This window comes from Zonotrichia albicollis, chromosome 3 (assembly GCF_047830755.1).
Source record: "Zonotrichia albicollis isolate bZonAlb1 chromosome 3, bZonAlb1.hap1, whole genome shotgun sequence".
NCBI classification, from domain to species: Eukaryota; Metazoa; Chordata; class Aves; order Passeriformes; family Passerellidae; genus Zonotrichia; species Zonotrichia albicollis.
The window spans coordinates 63704329-63725131 of record NC_133821.1 but is presented as its reverse complement, the minus strand read 5'-3'; the positions used below and the strand labels follow the sequence as shown (position 1 = coordinate 63725131).

At 45.8% G+C, this 20803-nt stretch overlaps 1 long non-coding RNA gene across 1 annotated transcript; it reads right to left on the bottom strand.

Moving 5' to 3' along the window:
- Positions 1-5835: 5835 nt before the first annotated feature.
- On the bottom strand, positions 5836-16224 carry LOC141728692 (uncharacterized). The gene is made up of 3 exons (XR_012579838.1): positions 14462-16224; positions 9191-9273; positions 5836-8087 (listed from the first exon to the last, which is right to left on the bottom strand). It is a non-coding gene; the product is annotated as an uncharacterized LOC141728692 (long non-coding RNA).
- Positions 16225-20803: the final 4579 nt, after the last annotated feature.

Sequence of the window (20803 nt, the reverse complement as noted above, 5' to 3'; positions counted from 1 at the left end):
CCATTGTTCTTAATAACTTGTATTTTATGTTTTTACGTAATGTTTACAAAATGACATGGGAAGAAAGCGTTTTTACCATAATAGGTATTTTCAGAGTTTAGAAATAATATTTCTTTGCTTAAGCCCTTTAACTGATGTCAGTAGCCTGTCCTGTTCTCCTGACCATTAGAGCTCTCTTTGAGTCTTTCCCGTTCCATAAACAAAAGTTATGACTGTGTTTGTAGATTAATCTGCCTCAGAGCTCGAAGGGCTTCTGAACCAGACAGCTAAGCTGAAAAAGCTATTTAGGAACAGACCATTTTTAATGACTGGGATGGCTTTATTGGAAAGAAAAGGCATGCCTGTGATGATGGTATTTGGCTGGTGATAAAAGGTGGCAATTTATCACTGTAGATATATTCACATCTCAGCTGGACCATGATTTTACTTATACCTTGAAGAAATCACTGAAGTCCAAATTAAAGACATCAGACATCTGGCTCATCACTGACATCAATGACAATAGGAATCAGAGCCTTCATACTGTTTTGAACCAGGACCTAAATCTCTCAACACAGTTTCCTTTTCAGAGGGGCTATGAACACTTTCCTTTCTCATTGCTTTCTTTCACAGAAGGATGTTGTTATTGGAACATGTGGGACAGTAGGAGCCATGTAAATAAGTAGAAAGATTACTGGTAGTAGGACAAAACACATTTTAAAAGCTTTCTCCAATTTTTCAACCCTTAAGTTGGAACAGATTTTTTTTGTCAGTGGTAACCTGTCACTTAATAAACAGTTCAAGTCTTGTGCAAAGCCAAAAGAGGCTGAAGAGGATGAGAAAAAAAAATTTATTTTGAGAACGATCAAGGCTAATAATGTGCATCCTGGAACAGAGGCATGGCAGAAAAATAGTGTAGCACAATAAAAACTGTCATTTTTCAGAAAGGTTATAAAAGATACTTCTGTTTAATGTAATGTGTAATCAAAAGGAAAATGGTCTATTATTGAGGTAAGTTTGGATAGGGGAGGGGGTTTTTTTGGCTGTTTTGGTTGGTTGGTTGGGTTTGAGATTTTTTAGCGTAATAATTAGCTTGGGGAACAAACTGCTGAAAGTTTACACTGGAAGCAAAGATGGAGTCTCTTCACCTGAAAATCCTGCTACTTAGCCAAGTAAGAACAAATGCAGATATGCAGGTATTTTATGAAACAAACAAATCAGCTCCTGCGTGAACACAAGCCCCTCCTGAGAGCCACGCAGGCGGCTCCTCCTGCTCCCCAGGCAGGGCAGCGCTCTCCTCCCTCCCTGCGAATGGCCCTGCCACCACACTGCAGGGCCCTGGCACGCTGGTCCTGCGCCACTGCCCTCAGAGGGGCCTCAGCTCTTCATAACCACGAGAGTCAGGTTTGCAACCTTGAGAGATCCACAAGCAATTACAGAGATCCTGGGTAGAAGGTTCTAAGTTCAGGCTCATAGAAACCTCTCCGTAACTAAGCTCATTGCAGGGGCTGGAAAAAAGGCAAGAGGAAGCCATGGAAATTACAACCTGGTGGGCTCACTGGTTTCAGTGCTCTTCATCAGAAAGTGAACTTAACAAGAGAATTAGAGAATACAGAAAGAATACTAGGAAAAGCATTCTTGGAGGCTTATTCAACAAGAAGATGCTTGGTCATGGCTGCAGAAGCATAGGCTGGGTTTGGAGCTGCTGCTACCAGGTGAAATCCTGCAACAAACTGGGTTGCACATGCTGGAAGAAGTATTGCTGTCTGTTTGCTGGGAATCTGGTGGCAGGCTTTGGCTCTAGCTTTAGAGGAGTGTCAAGAGCAACAACTTTGTTACTGACACCTGGAAAACTCAAGAACAGCAGCATATAAATGGTGCTATTCATTTTCACAGTGCTTTTATTTATTTTTATCTATTTGTTTCTAGGTTGCCACATAGCAGGACTCAAGAGTGGCAGTAAATATATTCAGCTGGTTTATTTAAAGAAGTTTAAATGCTTCACCATTTTCCCCTTGCTGCTTGATAAATAAGCATTTGTGCTTCAGGGTTACATTTACCTTGAACTGCATTTTTGCCAGTTCATTACAGGTAAACATGATTTTATTTCAGCCTTTGGTTTGCTTGTCAATAGTCTGACATCAAAATATATTGAACCAGCTAGGAGGGCAGGAAGCAAAACAATACAGCTTTGTCTCTGCTAAACCGATTACAATTGACAATCCAAGGCTATAATAAATATGTCTTGTGACTTGCACACTAGAGGAGAGCCTGAATTTAAATTATAGCTTTGGGTTTTGAAATGCTCACTGATCCATTCCATTCCCATTAAGAGTGCCTTCCGCTCTGCAAAATTAAGTGATATCTTTACATGACAGTTTAATTTAATTAATTTGTTTTTCGATAGGTACATTTATGGAGTTTCTCCATTAGGCTTTTGAAATGTCTGTAGGTCCTATGCATTAATGTAAATGCGCTATGGCCCATAATTACCTTTGGCAGGCTTAGGGCGCTGATAAAAAGATTATATTTTTAAAAACTAAAGTCTTCAAACTTCCTCAGTGCTTGGCAGGAAATCTGTTTCTGTGTTTTATTTGGAGCAAGGCTGTGGAGCCTGCAGCCAACAACTCCAGTGTAGGCAGTAACTTACATTTTAGAAGAAAATACATTTGAGGCTAAATGAGAGAAAGGGAGAGGACGACAATTAGTGCAAGAGTATTAGAAGCAGCTGTTTGTGTGTTTTGCCTTGTGGCTGCCAATATATACTCTTATCATTGAAGTGCATCTAGAAACAAGGTATTTTCTATGAAATTACTTCACAAAACATGGATCTTTGTCTTTTTAAGAGGCTGCTCCAAAGTGAGTTTATCTTCCTTTTTCACAATAGCTCTGCGCTAGCCAAGAATACTGGATTCTCCCTTTGCCTCCTCCTCCCTCCTTTCTAAAATTGAACTTTTCAGGAAAATAAGGAATTCAGAGAAGTTTGAAGGAGAGCAGATGGCCAACAGTGATCCAATAGGATGTAAAACTTCAGTTAGGTAGTTGCTTGGCAGGCAAGTGCAAGTGAGCCTGTGATGTTTCCATAGTGATGTTTTCACATGGTGCCTTCCTTTTGTCTTTTGAAAATCTAAGTGGTTTAAAAAAAGAAACAGGGGGTGTGGGGGTAGATGAGGGATGGGGAGTAAAATAAAAGGAAGGGCTCTGCCAGGGGCAGAAACTTGGTCTCACCCCTGATTTCTGCCTGAGCTGTGTCCTCAGCTGCTGTGGTGCCTGTGTGTGCTGTCTTGCCGGATAAAGCAGGAGCAGCTTCTGAAATTATGACTGAGATTGTAGTGTTCTTGGAGGGGCACTGATTTTTCTGGTGCCAGCATTTCCCATTTACCTGTGGGGCAAGGTTTGCCATGGCACTTTTACCCTGAGAGCTTTCTCTGCATGCAAGGAGGCAGTGCAGTAAAAATGAGTGCTTCCCATGACTCAATTCCTACTCTCTCCTCTCAAGCTTAGAGGTGGCCATCACAGCCACATTAGCTTGGGAGGATACAAACAACAGCCATTATCTGTGCAGTCACATTGTGAAAGAGAAACAAGGTTTGCAGGGAGGGGCAACATCTATTGAGCCAAATGACAGTCAGAAATCCAAGCAAGATTTTCAACATCCAGCCATAGGGACACCCAGTTCAAAAACTTGCCAACTTTTTCCACACATTTAAAGTGAAATGAAGACAGTAACAAGTGCTCCATCTCCCTGCAAAACCTGCTTTTCTTGAAAGAAAAAAAAGGGGCATATTGATTATTAGCTAGTTTGGGCAGGAGGTTTGGTTGGAGGCTAGACTCACAGTAAACTCTCTAACTCTCCAGCAGAACCCTCCACTGCCTATACACAGATGTGTCAGCACTTGTGCCAGCACTCTGTGAGGATCCAACACAATTTTCCCTTCTCCAAAGCTTCCCAGCAAGGTGCTGAATACAGCAGTTCATTCACTGAGCCCCTCACCCTTGAGCAAGCAAGACTCTTCTGAGGAGAAGCAGGTTCCTAGAGGGAATGCTGTGGGACAGGGGGGAGTGTTTCACATTACCCCTGGTTTATGAATCCCAGCAGGAGGTTGCCTGGCTGCTGAGGTGCAAGCAAACGAAGTCAGTTTATCCTGTGAACAAAGTTACCTGGCTGCCCTTCTGCTCCTCCTCACCTGTGCATTCAGAGCTGCTGGGCAAGGGAGCCTGCTGCTCCTGTATTCACCAGCCTGTGATTACCTGGCCCTGGAGACAGAGAATATGTCCTTTCTTGCCCTCTGCAACCTCTTTCCAGTCATGCTGTGCAGCACTTGCACTGGCAGCAGCCTGAATGAGTCATTTGAAACTATACCTGTTTATTGCACTTCTAAATATTTCAATGTGTTTATCCTGTCAGGGTGCTCCATAAGGATGCTTGAACTACCTGTGATAAAGGGGAGGGCTGAAGGCTCTCAGCCGTGGCAGCCACAAAATTACAAGGTAGGACACTTCAGAAGCATTTCCACTGCACGGGAAATCTGACAGCTTTGGTGTGGGCAACTGCAGCTCAGGGAGAGACAGCCTTTGGATTGACCTACAGATGCAGCGAGTCCTTGCAGTGCTGCTGTGCTGTGCAGTGCTGGACAGTTCTGAAATGGCACTGCAGGGCTTGGAGCCGGGCAAAGGGGGACAGCTCAGGCTCCTGCCCATCTTTACCTTCACCCAGCGCCATGGCTGTTCCCTCAGCACTCACTCGCTTTGGCATGTTGTCCTGGGAGTTTATCTGCTCTTTCCTGCGAGCCTGTGATGTGCCTTTATCCCCTGGGACAGCGCTACAGAGCGCTCCCGTTTGGAGGCACTGCCCGCTCCCTGCAGCTTTCAGACCATCCTGGGCATGCTGCTCGCAGCCATCAGCACCTGCCGGGGCTGCAGCCGCGCACCGAACTCCATCCACAGGACATCTCTGTGCCGGCTCCGTGACGAGCTTACCTCGGCTGTACCGTGGAACACCCCCCCCCTGTTGTTGTCCCCTGGCATATTTTCATTTTGTGCCCGCATCTCCCTCCTGCTGCCCCCTGAAAAGCAGCCAAGAGCTGCTCTGCATCACAGGGAGAGGAGCTTCTTCCCTCCCGCCTTTCTGCTGCTGCAGCTAGAATAATGCCAGCTACCAAGAAGGAATAACTCACAAGGAGCCTAATGAAACAGCAATCTGGCATTAAGATGTGTATATAGTTGCCATTTGTTAAATTGACAGATGACATTTGGAACATGCAGCCCCTATTCATTTTTTGAAGCTAAATACTCTCTTGAAATAAAGTCGTTGCCATTAGTGTTAAAGCTGATTTGCAGCCCAGACAGGGCCAGCTGTGCTTTTACACATTTCTGGGCACCAGGTCAGATTCCTAGCAGCTGTAAGATTTTCTTTTGTATTGAACTGGACAATTCATGAACAAGATACCCCAAATTACCTCAAGCTCTACCTTTATTTTTCCCTTCCTACCTTTTCATGTAGAATTTCTTCTAGAAAGGAAAAACAGGGTTTTGACAAACAGATTTTAATCAACCTAAATTTCATCATCTGCTACCTAGTCCCACTCCTCTACATTTTTATGTGCCTATAATAACAAGGTGCCAAAGAGAAGTTCCAAATCCCTTCAGCAGTAGTTCAAAATTTATTCTTAACCAGCAAAAACTCAGCTTTCTTAGAGACAAATACCTCAGACATTGTATTTTAGGAACAGTTAAGAGTGTGGAGGGTTCAGCTCATCCATTTCAAAAACATAGAAATCATGGTAAAGATGCAGTATTCCTTTACACCTTCAAATTGCTGTCAACACTTTCATGATGACTTCCATTTCCAGCTCCAGAAATACTCAGAAGAAATAGGTGCCCAAACTTTATCAAAGTTGTACTTTTAGACAAGAACTTGGCTGTTACCTCATATGCTGCTTCATCAGTTGTATCAATAAAGGCCCAGAGAAGTCATCTGATGTGTTTATTTAATGTTTTTTCAATGTCAATCCATTTTAACACCAGGATGTCATTCCACTAATACCACTTCAACTTATTTTTGCACATAAAAGAGCAAAAATTAAGCCTTCCAATATGCAGAAAAGCTGGTAATTACATACATGGCTAGTATTGGCTGAAGGAAGTGAAACACCTTCCATGGGCGTATGCTGGGCAGGAGAGTGTAGAAGAGAGCAGAGCTTCACCTCACATCCCTTCAATGACTGACCCAAGGCTGGGAAAAGATAGTCTCTTGGCAGGTGCTTTCTCCAGCAGCTGAGGCAAGAGAAGGTGAGAGCCCAGCCAGCAACCTTCCCACTCTGATTTGCCAGGAGACACAGATTTCCTAGGAGTCACAGTCACACAGGAGCCGCAAGAGGAGCAAGAGCCTGCAGAATGTTTGAGTCACAGGAATGTTTTCTTTCTTTAAGTTAAAAAAAATCTTAAATGATTTACATATGAATTGCTTCTAATGAGGACACACAAGATCAGTTTTCCAGCAGACTTTCAACAAGGCCAAAATTAAGGATACAATTACATGGCAGAATACTAGACTGAGATCTTCATGGTTTTTATGTCAACAGTGAAGTCAGCCACTGCTGGTGGGTGGGAAGCAGCTCTCTTTAGGGATGTTGAGCTGGTTGATTTTCTGATTACTTCAGAGAATTTTAAAAATAGCAAATTATAATAACAGGCCTATAAGACTCTCTAGCAGCTTTCTGATTAATGTTAACCCCAAGCTATATGCTGAGTTCTTGTCCATAAGGTACTCTGCTCAGACATTTTCTAGATGCTGTTTCAACCTGCGTCTTCTGAGTCACATTAGTCAGAAGAATTGGTCTGTAATTTAATTATTGAGAATGGTGCATTGGTGACTTATTTCCTAGGAGAGAGAGTTAAGAAAACCCAACACTGCAGTTAATGTTGAAAAGTAACCCTTTTGTTTTGGCCTTTCGAAAATTTTTCCATATGTCAGAAGCCAAGTGAGACTGAGAGAGTTTAGAAAATTCTATTAGAAAGTCATCTTCACCCAGAGCTTTCCCAGAGACCAGAGGTTTTATGACTCCTTTTTATTTCTTCCTCTGCTTTGGGACTACATAACTCTTCCCTAACTTTCTGCAGAATTACAGGTATTTCCAATTTACTTCAGAGACCTTGAGTCTGTTCAGCTGTACAAATGACTCAGACTAGTTAAGGGATTTTAGAATTCAGGAGAGATGTCTTTAAGGTCCACAGTGTTTGTAGCTTGTACAACAGATGACCATCACTGCAATCATATAACACCCTGTACTTGCTTTCCTTCATGAACTGTATGGCCAGCAGTTCACAGACCTTTCCTCATGGCTCTTATTTTCTGTTTTTCCACTCTTTTCTAAGCAAAGGATTCTCCACTTTTAATTCCTATAGAATTGGAATTATGGTCTGAGCCCCAATAAGCAAGGGATCCTCACTCTATTGCTTCTGGTTAACCACGCAGCTTGAAAATTTAGAACAGAAACATTTAGAACCTGAGCAGATTAAACAACAAAATCAGCAATATAAGGGATTCTCAGTGGCGTTCAATTCCCAAACTGAAGCAAGAAGCCTGGAAAGGTTTTTAAGTGCTATGAAGTCCAAAAGCACCATCAGGTGAAAAGCACAGCAAGTTCTGTGATGCAAGCCTCCAACCTTCCTTCTATACCACCATCTTCCAACTCCGCTGTGCAGCTTCTGGTGCTTTGGGCCATCCACAGATGAAGAGCGGGCCTTGCTGCCCCTCCTGGTAGGCTGAGATGTGTTCTGGCCATGCCTGGCTGATCCAGACAATCTGGGACACACGCTGAGCTGCAAGTGTGCCTGGGCTTGTCCCTTCAGAGACCCGCAGGGCGCAGCCTGCAGCGCCGCTGCCCCGAGCTATGCAGGTGCACACGGAGCTGGAACAGGAATCAGCTCCAGACCCCCCTACAGACACCTGTGTGTGAGGACTCTGCCCCTCAGCAGCGTGCCTGAACTGGGCTTCCATTGCCTTAACTCTTCTCAGTTACTGCTCTCCAGGGACAGCACTGCACGCAGCCCACAAAATAGCTGTGATGCTTCTTTTTGGCCTGTAGAGTGTGTTTGTCTTCTGTCTGACAAAACAAAAAGATCAGAAATAGAAGGGAATTGAAAAAAAAATGACAGAACAGAAAAATCCAAATAAATGCAAAAGACAGGGCAAGTCAGAGTGGCACAATGCAAATGCCAATATGCAGCATCCCTGAAGCCTTGATCCTGTGACATGGGTAGGACATACATGGGAGCCTGCTTTAATCACAAGGAAAGAAAACAGTCCTATTTTCAATACATTGATTTTCTAACTTCCTTTTGCTAAAAACATATTTGTTTTTAAAGTAATTACATTGGGGAAAGGCAAGAGAAATGGGAGCAGTGGATTTGGAGGAAAAATAAATTCCAGCTGGAAAAAATGAAATGTGTGCCTACAGAACATGGTGGACACCAGGTTTCTGCTCTTCAGATACTTCTGTAAGCTGAAGGAGAACAAATGGGGTGAACTGGTTCTTCCCTTCATACCTGGTTGAACCAGAAGATCTGCACCCTTTATCCTCCAAAGAACAGAGCAAGACACAAGGAGATGTAAACATAATGAGCCACACAATCTACACATGCCAGGTTTTTTATTTCATCTTTAAAACATGCTGCTTTTGGAAGACTTGAAGCCTGGCATGCCAAAGCTTGCGGTTGGACTGGAGGCAATCTTTCTGCTGTGGCAGAGCTAGCTGCTGAAAACTGTGTCCAGCAGGCTCTGCTCTCCACCACCTCTAGACACTGTCTAGAAACTGGTGAGCTGGTGCCTGTGTTGGCAAAGTGGCTTGGCTACTCCAGGTGGACTCATAGTGGGAAGCCCCACCAGCTATAAAAATCCCTTCTCTCTCGCCACCTTTCCCTTCTCTTTCCCACTAGAAGCCCTGCAGGATGAATGTATCTGCATCCCACTGGAGTCAGATATATTTCCTTGGTTGCATCCCCAGCTCCCTCCAGCGAGTGTCCTGCAGCCAGGCTGGGCCTTGGTGGTCCCACTGTGCTGGTTCTGCTCTGCACAGACCGGCCCAGAGCCTCAAAGGTTCTGACCACCATGCCTGTGTTCAGTTTTAAGAGCAATTCAGACTTGTGCTTGGCTCATCTAGCAGACATAGCTTTTGTTTCCAGGGTGCATGTTTTCAGTGTGTCCTACCTGGCCACAGTTTTCAGATCAGGCTGTTCCTGTGTTGCAGTATAATAAGCAAAGGCAGATGATCCAGTCCTCAGTGGTTTTGCCTGGAGAGATATAAATCACAGTGTTGGTATTATTTCTTCACATGTTGTGTCATTCGCTGAACAATTAAGTGCGTGCTACTGAAGGATTAATAAGTGAGCCAAGGCTACAGAACATAATGCAACTTCACAGGAGGAGATGACAATGCAATTTTTTAATACTGTGTTATTATTTAATGTAAAACCAGCTGATGCAAAAATCAATTCCATGCTAAATTGTGTTTTCCTCTTTGATCCTTTTAAACTAATTTTAAAAAATGGGAAAGGTACCAACAGCCCATAGACAATCTCTAAATAATTTGTTACAGACTGATGGTAAGTGGCACTCTCACAAACCCATACTTATATTAAAAAACCTCATATGTGTACATTATATAGACCATCAATTATAACAGCTGAAAGTAAAGTAAATGTTATGACTGTGCATCTACTTTACTATGCATTACATCTCATCTTGAGAAAATGGTATTGTTATTCCAAGCTATATACCTCATAAAGTTATCACAGACAAACTGTACACTGCTGATACTGATCATCAGTATCAAAATCTAAATACCTACATCCAAAACATGCACAATTACAAAAAAGTGGTTTATAAACTATATACAAATTAATAAAACCCATTAGTTTTTAGGTATTTTCTCAGTGTAACTCTATTTATTGTGTTTTGGCAGATAAATTAATAGATTCATCCACACTAAATTGCACTTCTTTCAATAAAGATGAGTCTCTGGGGTGTGATTTTGGATGGTATGCTTATTATCTAGGGCAGCTCAACATTAAGGCCGCTGGAACCCAGAGAGGGTAAAAAACCCAATCAGACAGTTCAAAGGTTCACACTCGTGACTCTCTTTTCAATAAGTGCATGAGGCCAAAGGGTGCTGGTCCTTCCCAGCTCCCGGGGTGGAACCACAAGGAGCCCATCCCTGCAGCCAGCACTGGCTCTGGCAGCCCCTGCCTGACAGGACCCAGCAATCACCTGTGGAACACCGTGTGGGTGACACGGATGGTTGGATCAAACACACCCCAGCGAGTTTGCCGATGGCACAAAGCTGTGCAGGGCAGCTGACACACAGAGGGAGGGGATGGCATCCAGAGGGACCTGGGCAGGCTTCAGAGGTGGGACTGTGGGAGCCTCATGAAGCTCAGCAAGGCCAAGTAGAAGGTCAGCACCTGGGTCAGGGCAATCCCAACAGATGCAGACTGGGCAGAGAATGGATTGAGAGCAGCCCTGAGGAGAAGAACTTGGGGGTGTTGGTGGAAATGTTCAACATGACCCAGCAATGTGCACTTGCAGCCCAGTGAGCCAACTTTGACCTGGTTTTTGCATCAAAACCAGCATGGCCAGCAGGGTGAGGGAGGGGATTCTGCCCCTCTGCTCTGGTGAGACCCCACCTGGGCCCTCAGCATAAGGAGATGAAGAAGGAGACAAGACCTGTTGGAGCAAGTCCAGAGAAGGGTCATAAAGAGTCATCAGAGAGATGGGCATCTCTCCTGTGAAAACGGGGTGAGAAAGCTGAGATTGTTCAGCCTAGAGAAGAAAGAGAAGGCTCTGGGGAGACCTTAGAGCAGCTTTCCAGTATCTAAAGGGAGCTACACCACAGCTGGACAGGGACTTTTACAAGGGCATGCAGTGGCAGGACAATAGAGAATGGCTTAGGGTAGGTTTAGATCAGCTATTAGGAAGTAATTATTTACTCTGAGGGTGGTGAATTACTGGAGCATGTTGTCCAGAGAAATTTTGGATGCCCCATCCCAGGCTGGATGGGGCTCTGAGCAACCTGGTCTAGTGAAACCTGTCCCTACCTATGGGAGGAGGCTAGAACTGGATGATCTTTAAAGGTCCCCTGCAACCCAAACCATTCTATGATTGTACGAAATCACTGTTCCCTCCTGGCAGAGAGTGTTACTCCCTTCATCTATGGCATATCCTCAGCTGCTGCCAGCACAAATACACTGCAGGAAAATCCTATTCCAACTAATTTAGTCTTTATTTACTCAGAAGAAAAAACTAAAAAGCTAGAAGGTAAAGGCTAATGAAATACCAGTATGGGAATTATTTTACAGGAATAAAATACTTGGCATGTGTCTAAGGGCACAACACCGTACACAGTTCCTGAGAGAGTCTCCTTCACAGCAGGATTTCCTGAGGACCTTGTATGTGTTGACATAACTTTATAGTTATGGGAAAGATGCTGGTCCATCATCATGTCCCATCACAGTGAGAAGGCAGGGTACAAGTAAATTGAAAGGACTAGACACAGCATGTGCAACTGGGGAAAGCAAGCAGGCAGAGAAAACGAGTAAGTGCCTTTTATTTTCATGTTAAGATTACATGCAAAATGAGTTTTGAACCTGAAGCTGAAAAACTATTCCATATTCCACCTCTGTTGGTCCCACTGTTTGTCTAGTTTACAAAGCTCCTTCTCACATATTTGCAATGTTTCTCATTTGGCTGCAGTTTCAATTAGTATCTTCATATATAAATAAGCTAATTTAGGATATGCCTTATCATGTAACTGGCACAGTGAACTGGGGAATAAGCATGCTTGCCAAGTAGTACCAGGAGCATAGATCAGGCTCCTGGCAGCAGGGAGGCTTTGGCTATTCATTGTGATGACACCTAGGAGAGGAATGATGCAATGCAGAGCTCAAGGCTTTCATGCCTTGCCTCTGCCACCATCCCTCTCAGACAGGGTGAGAGATACTCAGTGCCTTCCTCTGCTCCTCTGAATTACAGTCACTAACACATCATCTGAGGGGTTTGAGGCTAAACTCTTGTTAACCAGTTTTGATTCCTTCCATCATGTCTCTCATTAAGTGTAAAGTGCCTCCAGGGAAAGGCAGCTGATTAAACAGATTCCTCAGTGACATAATGAATTTACAAAGCCCTCCGGTTTTGCTGGGGATGTTTTGGGAAAAATATCTTCAGCCACCGAGGGCAAAGTCCACTGAGAGGGAGAATCACTTTCACTCTGCCTTGGGGCCTGAGAAACATTCCCCACCCAGCCTGGGGCCTGGGAGGAGATCATTGCTGGGCATTGGAAGGGAGGAGAAGGGGCAGGGACATGATCATCCATCCATCCATCCATCTATCCATCCATCCATCCATCCATCCATCCCTGCAGCACAGCACACCCTGTCATCGCATTGAAGGGTGGGGGTCACAGCCTCCTTGCTTTCCTTGGCAGCCCAGCTCTGCCACCCTTCTCCCAGCAAAGCTCTGCTCCCAGAGAGGTATTGCCTCTCAGCACAGGAAAGAAGTATGAGGCTTTTTCCAGCACTCAGATCTGTTTTTAGTGTGACTCAGCTCTGCAGAGTCCATAAGGAAGACACGGGTTGTGCTTTATTAGCACTTAGGTTAATGTTTGGAAATAACAAGACTGATGGTTTTATCTGTTTAATCATTTGGTGCTGCCAAGAGCGACCATAAGCACAGCCCAATGGTGCATGAAGGGAGTACAGCCTGACATTAGTTTCCCACCACTAAAATCCAAACATTAGCACACAAGTTGTGTAGCAGGATGGCAGGGGCAGGCAGCCAGATCACTGCTATTGCAGTGACTCAATGATTGTAATTTTTCTTCATGGATATTTGGAACCTCCTTGCAATGGAAGGAGATGGGGGCAGATTAGGTGGGCTAATTTTGAAGTTTGGCAGTCCAATTTGTGTTTGCCCAGCTTTCCTATGCCCTCAGCTGAACTAGGCTACAGAGCTAAGGACTGAAAGACTTCTCCAGATTTCCCCAATATTATTTCATGTGTTTTTTGGTCCCTCCTTTTTTTCTGAGCTCTCCTCAGGTACATTCTTTAGCAAGCAGCAGCTGCAGTGCAGATTCCCCAGATGTAACCAGGCAATGCTACTGAGCTGCCATATGCAGCCAGCAGCAGCTGTAGCCATTCATCACCAAAAAAGCAATCAGAGGGCTGGATCCTGTGGTCAGCTGGCACCCAGACAGCACTGGATGTGGCAGATGCCATCAGTGCAGAGAGCAGAATAAGAGATAACAGGAGTCAACAGACACAGGGATGTTTTCTTAGCAGAGGATAGCTACCTCAGATAGTGTTTATCACCATTTATCACTAAAGAAGTGCAGCTGTTAGACCCACTGATCCTTTGAAACGTGTGGAGCAGAGTTTGGAGAATTTTGGCAGAGTTACTCAGAGCACCTCTCCTTCTGTACACAAAATCAGGGGGAGAAAAGCCACTGAAATAATCACAGTGGAGCTGCGCTCCAAGTAAAGCTTGCTTGGACGTGCAAACACACCTCACCCACTGCTGGGAAGGTGTGTGACTGTACACACCATGGTCCAGCTGCCCAACACTTCCAGCAAGGGCTGCACAGCTGGCACAGCACTGCAGAGCTCAGAGCTACCATGTAAAGTGCTTTTTCTAAAAGCTCCTTAGGGGCCACACAGGTGAGCTGTCATGTAGGGGACTGGCTAAAAGAGACAGAGAGTCTGCAGGGCTGGCAAACCTCAAACACCTGGGACTCTTAAAGCTTCCACAATTGCCCTGCATCTGATTTCTTTCTCCTGTTTGTATTCTGCTGGTATTTACACTTTCCAGTAAAAAAGGGCAGTAGCAGCACATGCCCTTGTCCACCTCATACGTCTGAAGATGCTGTCAGGAGCTGCCCATAGCTTTAGCATGTCAGATCAACACTTTAAATCCTTTTTCCTCTGCCAGAGCTATGCTGTTTGCTAGCACAAAAATAAGCAGAGCCTGAGCTCTGCCTACTCTTCCTGCTTTTCCTCAAATACGTACCAGAAAAATAGCTGGAGCATAACTCCCACTCATTGTACATGATCCAGACTTTAGCAGTCCTAAAACAAGCTTTTTCCAGTCCCAAGCCTATGCTGGAACTAGTCAAAATTTAACACTTGCAAGATCATAACATTTTTAGAGCAGAGGAGGTAAGGGTGGGAAATCCAAATAAGCCTGAACACACCAAAACATGCTGCCACTTCCATAACTAACAGAATCCCACAATGCTAAGCCAAAATAAAAATAGAATAGTCTTATCACCTCCTCTTTAACCCTAACCTCAAGGCCACCTCTGCTCCACAACTACATAGTTTCCCTCCAGGTTCACATTTTCAGCCTTGCCATCTTAATGAGAAACTTCTGCCAGCTGGATCCAGCTCCCAAAGCACAATCTGTAATGAGGACAGGCACCTGGGGACCTACCTGCCTCTCTCAGGAGAAGAATTTGGTTTGTCTTTCCAATCCCCCGCACTGCAGAGTCCTTTGAGGCTGAGATAAGGGAATGCCAGACCACCTGGCAGCAAGAGCCGATGAAAAGGGACTGATGAAACTGAGATGTGGGTGGTAGCCAGGTTGGGGGAAAGGGTTAGAATTAGAGAATTGTTTATCAGAAGGGATGTCTGAAATTATCAAGTTCAGCTGTTCACTGCCAAGTCCACCACTAAGCCACGCCCCCAAGCACCACATCGACGTCTTTTAAATACCTCCAGAGAGGGGACTCAATCACTTCCCTGGACAGCCTGTTCCAGTGCTTAACAAGCCTTTTAGTGAGGAATTTTTTTTCCTAATATCTAATCTAAACCTCTCCTAGTGCGATTTGAGGTCATTTCCTCTCATCCTGTCTCTTGTTACCTGGGAAAAGAGGCTGACCCCTACCTGGCTGTAACCTCCTTTACATAGTTGTAGAGGGTGATAAGGTCATCCCTGAGCCTCCTTTCCTCCAGACTAAACACTCCCAGCTCCCTCAGCTGCTCCTCACAGCACCTATGCTCCAGACCCTACCCCAGCTCCCTTGCCCTTTCCTGGACACGCTCCAGCCCCTCAGTGTCCTCCCGGCAGTGATGGGCCCAGAACTGGACACAGGATTTGAGGTGCAGCCTCACCAGTGCCGAGCACAGGGGGACAATCCCTGCCCTGCTCCTGCTGGCCACACCATTGCTGATCCAGGCCAGGATGCCATCAGCCTTCTTGGCCACCTGGGCACAGCTGGCTCATGCTCAGCTGCTGACCAGCACCCCCAGGTCCTTTTCTGCCAGGGCACTTCCCAGCCACTCTTCCCCAGCCTGTAGCCCTGCCTGGGGCTGTTGTGACCCAAGGGCAGGACCTGGCCCTTGGCCTTACCAAACCTCGTACCACTGGCCTCAGCCCATTGATCCAGCCTGTCCAGATCCCTCTGCAGAGCCTTCCTGCCCTCCAGCAGATCAGCACTCCCACCCAGCTTGGTGTCTCAATCCCCTCATCCAGATCATCAATGCACATGCCAAACTGGCCCCAGCACTGATCCCTGGAGAACACAAGTGACAGATCACCAGCTGGATGCAGCACCATTCACCACCACTCCCTGGGCCCAGCCATCCAGACAGCTTTTTACCCAGTGAACAGTGCACCAGACCAAGGCATGAGCAGCCAGTTTCTCCAGGAGAATGCTGTAGGAAATGGTGTCTAAGGATTTACTAATTACTAAAATAAGATTTACACCCTATTGTAAACTTAAATCAGGTTGGTCAAGCAGGACCCATCTTTCACGAACCCACCCTGGCTGGGCCTGATTTCCCAGTTGTCTGTATGTACCCTGTGATGGCACCCATGATGGCTCTATAACCTTCTCTGGGACCAGGATTTACAGGCCTGTTGTTCTCTGGATCCTCATCCCTCCCATTCTTGCAGATGGGTTTCACATTTGGTAACTGGCCCCTCCTCAGTTAGCCAGGACTGCTGGTGAATGATGGAAAGTGGATTGGTGAGCACTTCTGCCAGCTCCCTCAGCACCCTTGAGTGGATTCCATCCAGCCCTATAAACTTGTGTGTACCTAAATTGTGTTGCAGGTCACTGACCAACATCCCTTAGATCATGGGGTCTTCATTCTGTTCCCCACTCCTGTCTTCCAGGTCAGGGCACTTGGTGCCCCAACAACCACTGGTTGTATTAAAGACTAAGAGAAAGGCATTAAGCACTTCAGTCTTCTCCTCACCCTTTGTCACTTCCCTTCAAATCTCATAAAAGATGCAGATTCTCCTTAGCCCTCCTGTTGTTGATGACATATTTATAGAAACATTTTTTATTGTCTTTTACTGCAGTAGCCAGATTAAGTTCTATTTGAGTTTTGGGTCCTTCTAATTTTCTGCCTGCGTAACCTCACAACATGTTTGCAGTCCTCCTGAGTTGCCTGCCTCTTCTTCTAAAGGTCATAAATGCTCTTTTCATCCCCAAATTCCAGCCAAAGCTCCCTGTTCAGCCCAGCTGGTCTTCTTGCCCACTGGCTCATCTTTCAGCCTACCCCCACGCCTTTGGGATTTCCTTCTTGAAGAATATCCAGCCTTCCTGGACCCCTTTACCCTTGAGGACTGACTGCCATGGGACTCTGCAACCAGTCTCCTAGACAGGTCAAAGTCTGCCTTTCAAAAACCCAGTGCCTTGTTGGCCTTTGCACAGATTCTTATCCATAAACACTCAATCTTATTGCCACCATCAGTAAGCTTCAGAAAATCTAAACACTCCCTAACATACAGGGTTACCACACTTCTTCCTTGCCTATTCCTTCTGATCTGTGTCCTCATATATGAGCATCTAGTTTGCTCCCAAGCCTGAAAAGAGGGTGTAGGGTGCTGGTGCCCATTTGGCAACACCACTTTGTTTTTTATAATTTTGTTTCTTCATTATACCTTTGGGTTTTTTTCCTCTTTCACTTGCTGCTTTTAAGTCACAGCTTGCTGGGAAGGCAAGGCTTCAGTTTCTCATGAAGTAGAGACTGTTCAGTCAAAGCCCAACTTTAAAAATACATTTTCTAAATATGCACTATTCACTGGTGTCCTCAGTGATTTGATTGGCAGAAGTAAAAACTGCAAAAGTGGATCTTGTCAGTCATTCTTAAGTCTTCCTTAATATGGAAGCAATCACCTCCCATTTCAACCATTTTCTGCAAGGAACACAGTGGGCTTAATAAAATGCACATACCTGCAGTCTCAACTTCGTCTTATTTTCTGGTAATTTTTTTTTTGTGTGCAGATGTGCAAGGGCAAGATAAGAGACCCTTCCCTGTGACATCTGAAAACCCATCCTGGCCTATATTCCATCATTTTCTGGAAATGCTCTGCATGTGTGCACACTGGCCCAGCTCTGAGTGCCTGTCTCATGAGATACAAAGGATAAGGGTGACACAAGCCCTGTGTTGTGCAACACCTGCTCATTTCAGACTCATCTTTCATAAGTGGTGAACATCCATGGGGCTGTCTGTACTCCGAGATACATGGAGACACCCACCAGCTTTTAAAGAAGACCAAGGTGGCCTCATACTGAGGTCCCAAATTATGTTTAGAGAATGGTCCCAGAACTCTTTTTTTTCCCCTTCATTAAAAGACCTCCTAAGGAAGAATTAAACTGGTAGTGCTCTATGGTAAATTTAGCTACAGTGTTTCTGGGACAAGATGTCCATAGAACAAGCATCTCTCATTTATCACCAGAACATCTCAATTCTGACCTGAAACACAAATTTGGTGCCACGTGTAGCAATGTGTTTGTGGTCTGTTGCAAATGCCAGCCAGAGAGGGAATATGTTGGTTTAAGGCATGCAAGTAAAAAGCACAGCTTTTAAAAGCTCAGCTTCATCTTCCTTTGCTGGGAAAGGAAATAATTATTCTATTTATTTTGCTCCCAAGATGGGAATAGTAAATGTATTTCTCACCTCACTGAGAGGAAAAAAATCACACCCAATATGGTTAAGGTGCACCCCCTTTTACAGAGCAATGTGACAACCTTGCAACTTCAACACAGTATTTTTTCTTTAGCTGCTGCCTTCTGGATTTTTTCTTTTTAATGTGGTTTATTCTTGAGAGATCCCTCATGCATGAGCATCTTGGATTGTTTCCTACAGAACAGCAGAGCTCCTAAATAAAAGGAATGGGTAGGGCAGAAGTGAAGCTTATTTCAAACAGGGCTTTAGAGGAGCTGATTTTGCTGCCATGTGGAGGCAAATATTTGGCCACAGAGGAAGAACATCTTAAAAATGAGCTATGCTCCAGGACTGAGCAGAGCAGTCCTTCCTAGAGGCCTGTGGTAATTAATTTCTTGGATGATGTGAGCTGTGATTCCGCTGAGGCTGCTGCTTTGTTTGTTTGCTCTTGCAGTTGAGATCGCCTTTTCCACAGCCCAGAGGCACCTTCTGGAGAGCCAGGGCCCAGGACAGCATTTGGATATTTGTGTCCTGTGATCAAGGACAGGGCTCTGGGAGAAAAACTGGAGCACAGAAGATGTTCAGACCAGGAGTGCACACATCACTGCTCCTTTTTGACCCTTTTAGGGATGCTTCCTTGTTTTTCAGCCACTGGGTGCTGTGACACAAATTTCTCTGTATGTAGTGTTGTTTCCCATGACCAAAAGCCCTGCAAAAGAGGAGCCAATTGGGACAATTGCTGCACAAGTTTCCCCCCACACCTCTCCAGCTCCAGTGAGAGCAACCTGTGTCTTCACACTACTTCTTGGCCTCAGCTCCCTCATAGCGAGGTGATCCACAAAGTGAACACTAGAAGGCATTCTCTGAGCCAAGGGTTTTTCCCCAGCAGCTTGCAGAAAGGCCCATCTGCCTCCCTCAGGGCTGGTGTTGCCTCCATCCAGCCTCCACACCTCTGTGCAACTTCTGCTCTGCGTGCAATGGTGCTGGTGACAGGGGAGGAAACCTGGCTCTAGGTAGAGATGCTCAGAAAAAAGTTGCATTACATGTAAATCCTAAAAAACTTGTCAGAGTGGATGAGGGCTCCAAGGCACAAGGTGGGATTGCTGCTCCCAGGGGTGGTGCAGCCTGTTTCCTCCCTGGAACAGCATGGGAGTATGGCTCAGCTCGAGGCAGTGGGGCCAACACACTGCCCAGGCGGCCACGGGCATGCAGTGGGTGAGTTAAGGACATACTTTCAGCCTTAATTCTAAGTTTCCTAGGTTTTGTCAGTTTAAGCCAGATTCCTAATGTTATTTTAATGCAGTTGTTTTGTGTGTGAATAATATGCTTTCCATGCCAAACCACAAGCCCTGGAACTAATATCTCATAAAAATGCCTAGAGTCCAAAGCTAATAGCTGTAATTCAGCTGATCGAGTGGTGCCTTAAAAGTTCCGGATTAATGCTATTCTCCAAGGGGAAGTAAAATTAAACTTGCCTTCTGAGGGGCTGGGTGCTATTTTGCACCACAGTGCCTTAGCCTGGGCTGAGGGATGAAGCTTGCTGCAGACCCTGGCCACCCCATGGCAGGGCTCAGTGCTCTGTGGGCAGAGGAGTTTGGGGGTGCAGGAGGGTGTGAGGGATTTTCATCATTTTTTCCCTTAAAAAAGCTCCCACCCTTCCAGCACATGCTGTAGTGCACCCTTCACTACAGCTCATGCTTGCACAGCCCTGATGCTGGGGCAGTGATTCAGATGCCACATGGGGTGGGGGGCCGGTCCCTCACTCCCAGGCCGGTGGTGGCAGGATGAGGGACAGCTGAGGTGACATCAGGAGCTGGGCCTGCCAGGCACGGTGGGCAGGAGCTGGTGCTGGACCCAGCAAGGGGGCAGGTGCCCCTTCCCCTCCCAAAGGGTTTGGATGCAAGAGAGACTTGCAGAGAGGGGACACGGAGGGGCAAAGCTGTCCCTTGATGCTCTTTCAATGCGGGGAAGTCGTGCCACAGGATGTCAGTGCAGCCTGTGAGAATGCCATGCCTCCCGAAAGAAAGGACTGTCTCCTCTCAAAAGCACACAGGAAGATCTCTTTCCCAGAATATCTTATTTAGGAAACTTGCATCACAGCAGCAAAGCAGAATGCTTATTTGGTAAAAGAAAATGAGATGTGGCCCCGAGTCAGCGCTTGCCTGTAGGCTCTGTAGCAGAAAGTTTGAGGAGGCACCCGAGGCAGCTGCTGGCTCGCAGTGCCAAAGGCAGAGCTGGGTGGGCTGGAGCCCAGCTGGTGTTTGCTGCCTGTGCCATGTCCTCCAGTGCTGGCTGTGGAGCTGTAAGGTATCAGGGATTTTCCTGTTACAACACAAAGGGATCAGCTAGATTAGCTTCTGCAGAGGTGAGATGGAAATGTGTCATGTTGACTGTTTATTTTGCTCTAATTGGATTCAGATCCTCTTTCTGAATAAATCTCGGTTTACTCCAGCTCCTGTGGTTTTTCATGGCTGTGAATGCAGAGGAGCTGTTCCAGAGATGGACAAGTGATCCTCGGCTGCAGTGGGGAAAGCCAAGGGATCACACTGTGGTCACTAGAGGCAGGCAGCCTGCAAGCAGCACGGCTGCTTCAGGAAGATCTCATGGTCACATCCCAGATGAGGCTTTGTGGTCATGGATAGCTTCAGGCAGCACGAGGCAAAAGCTGCTCTTTGAGCAGGGAATTTTAAGCTTTTCAGTCTTTCAGATATGACATCTACAGCTGCTCTGGGCAAGCTGCAGCAGCACAACGCTCTGACCTGGGGGCAATCCTGCCTGTAAGAAAGCAGCACATGCCGGTCCCCTTCAACAGAGAGAGCTGCGCTGTCAGCAAATCTGCTGCACTTCATCATCCTTCTCTAGCTGGTGTGGAGCT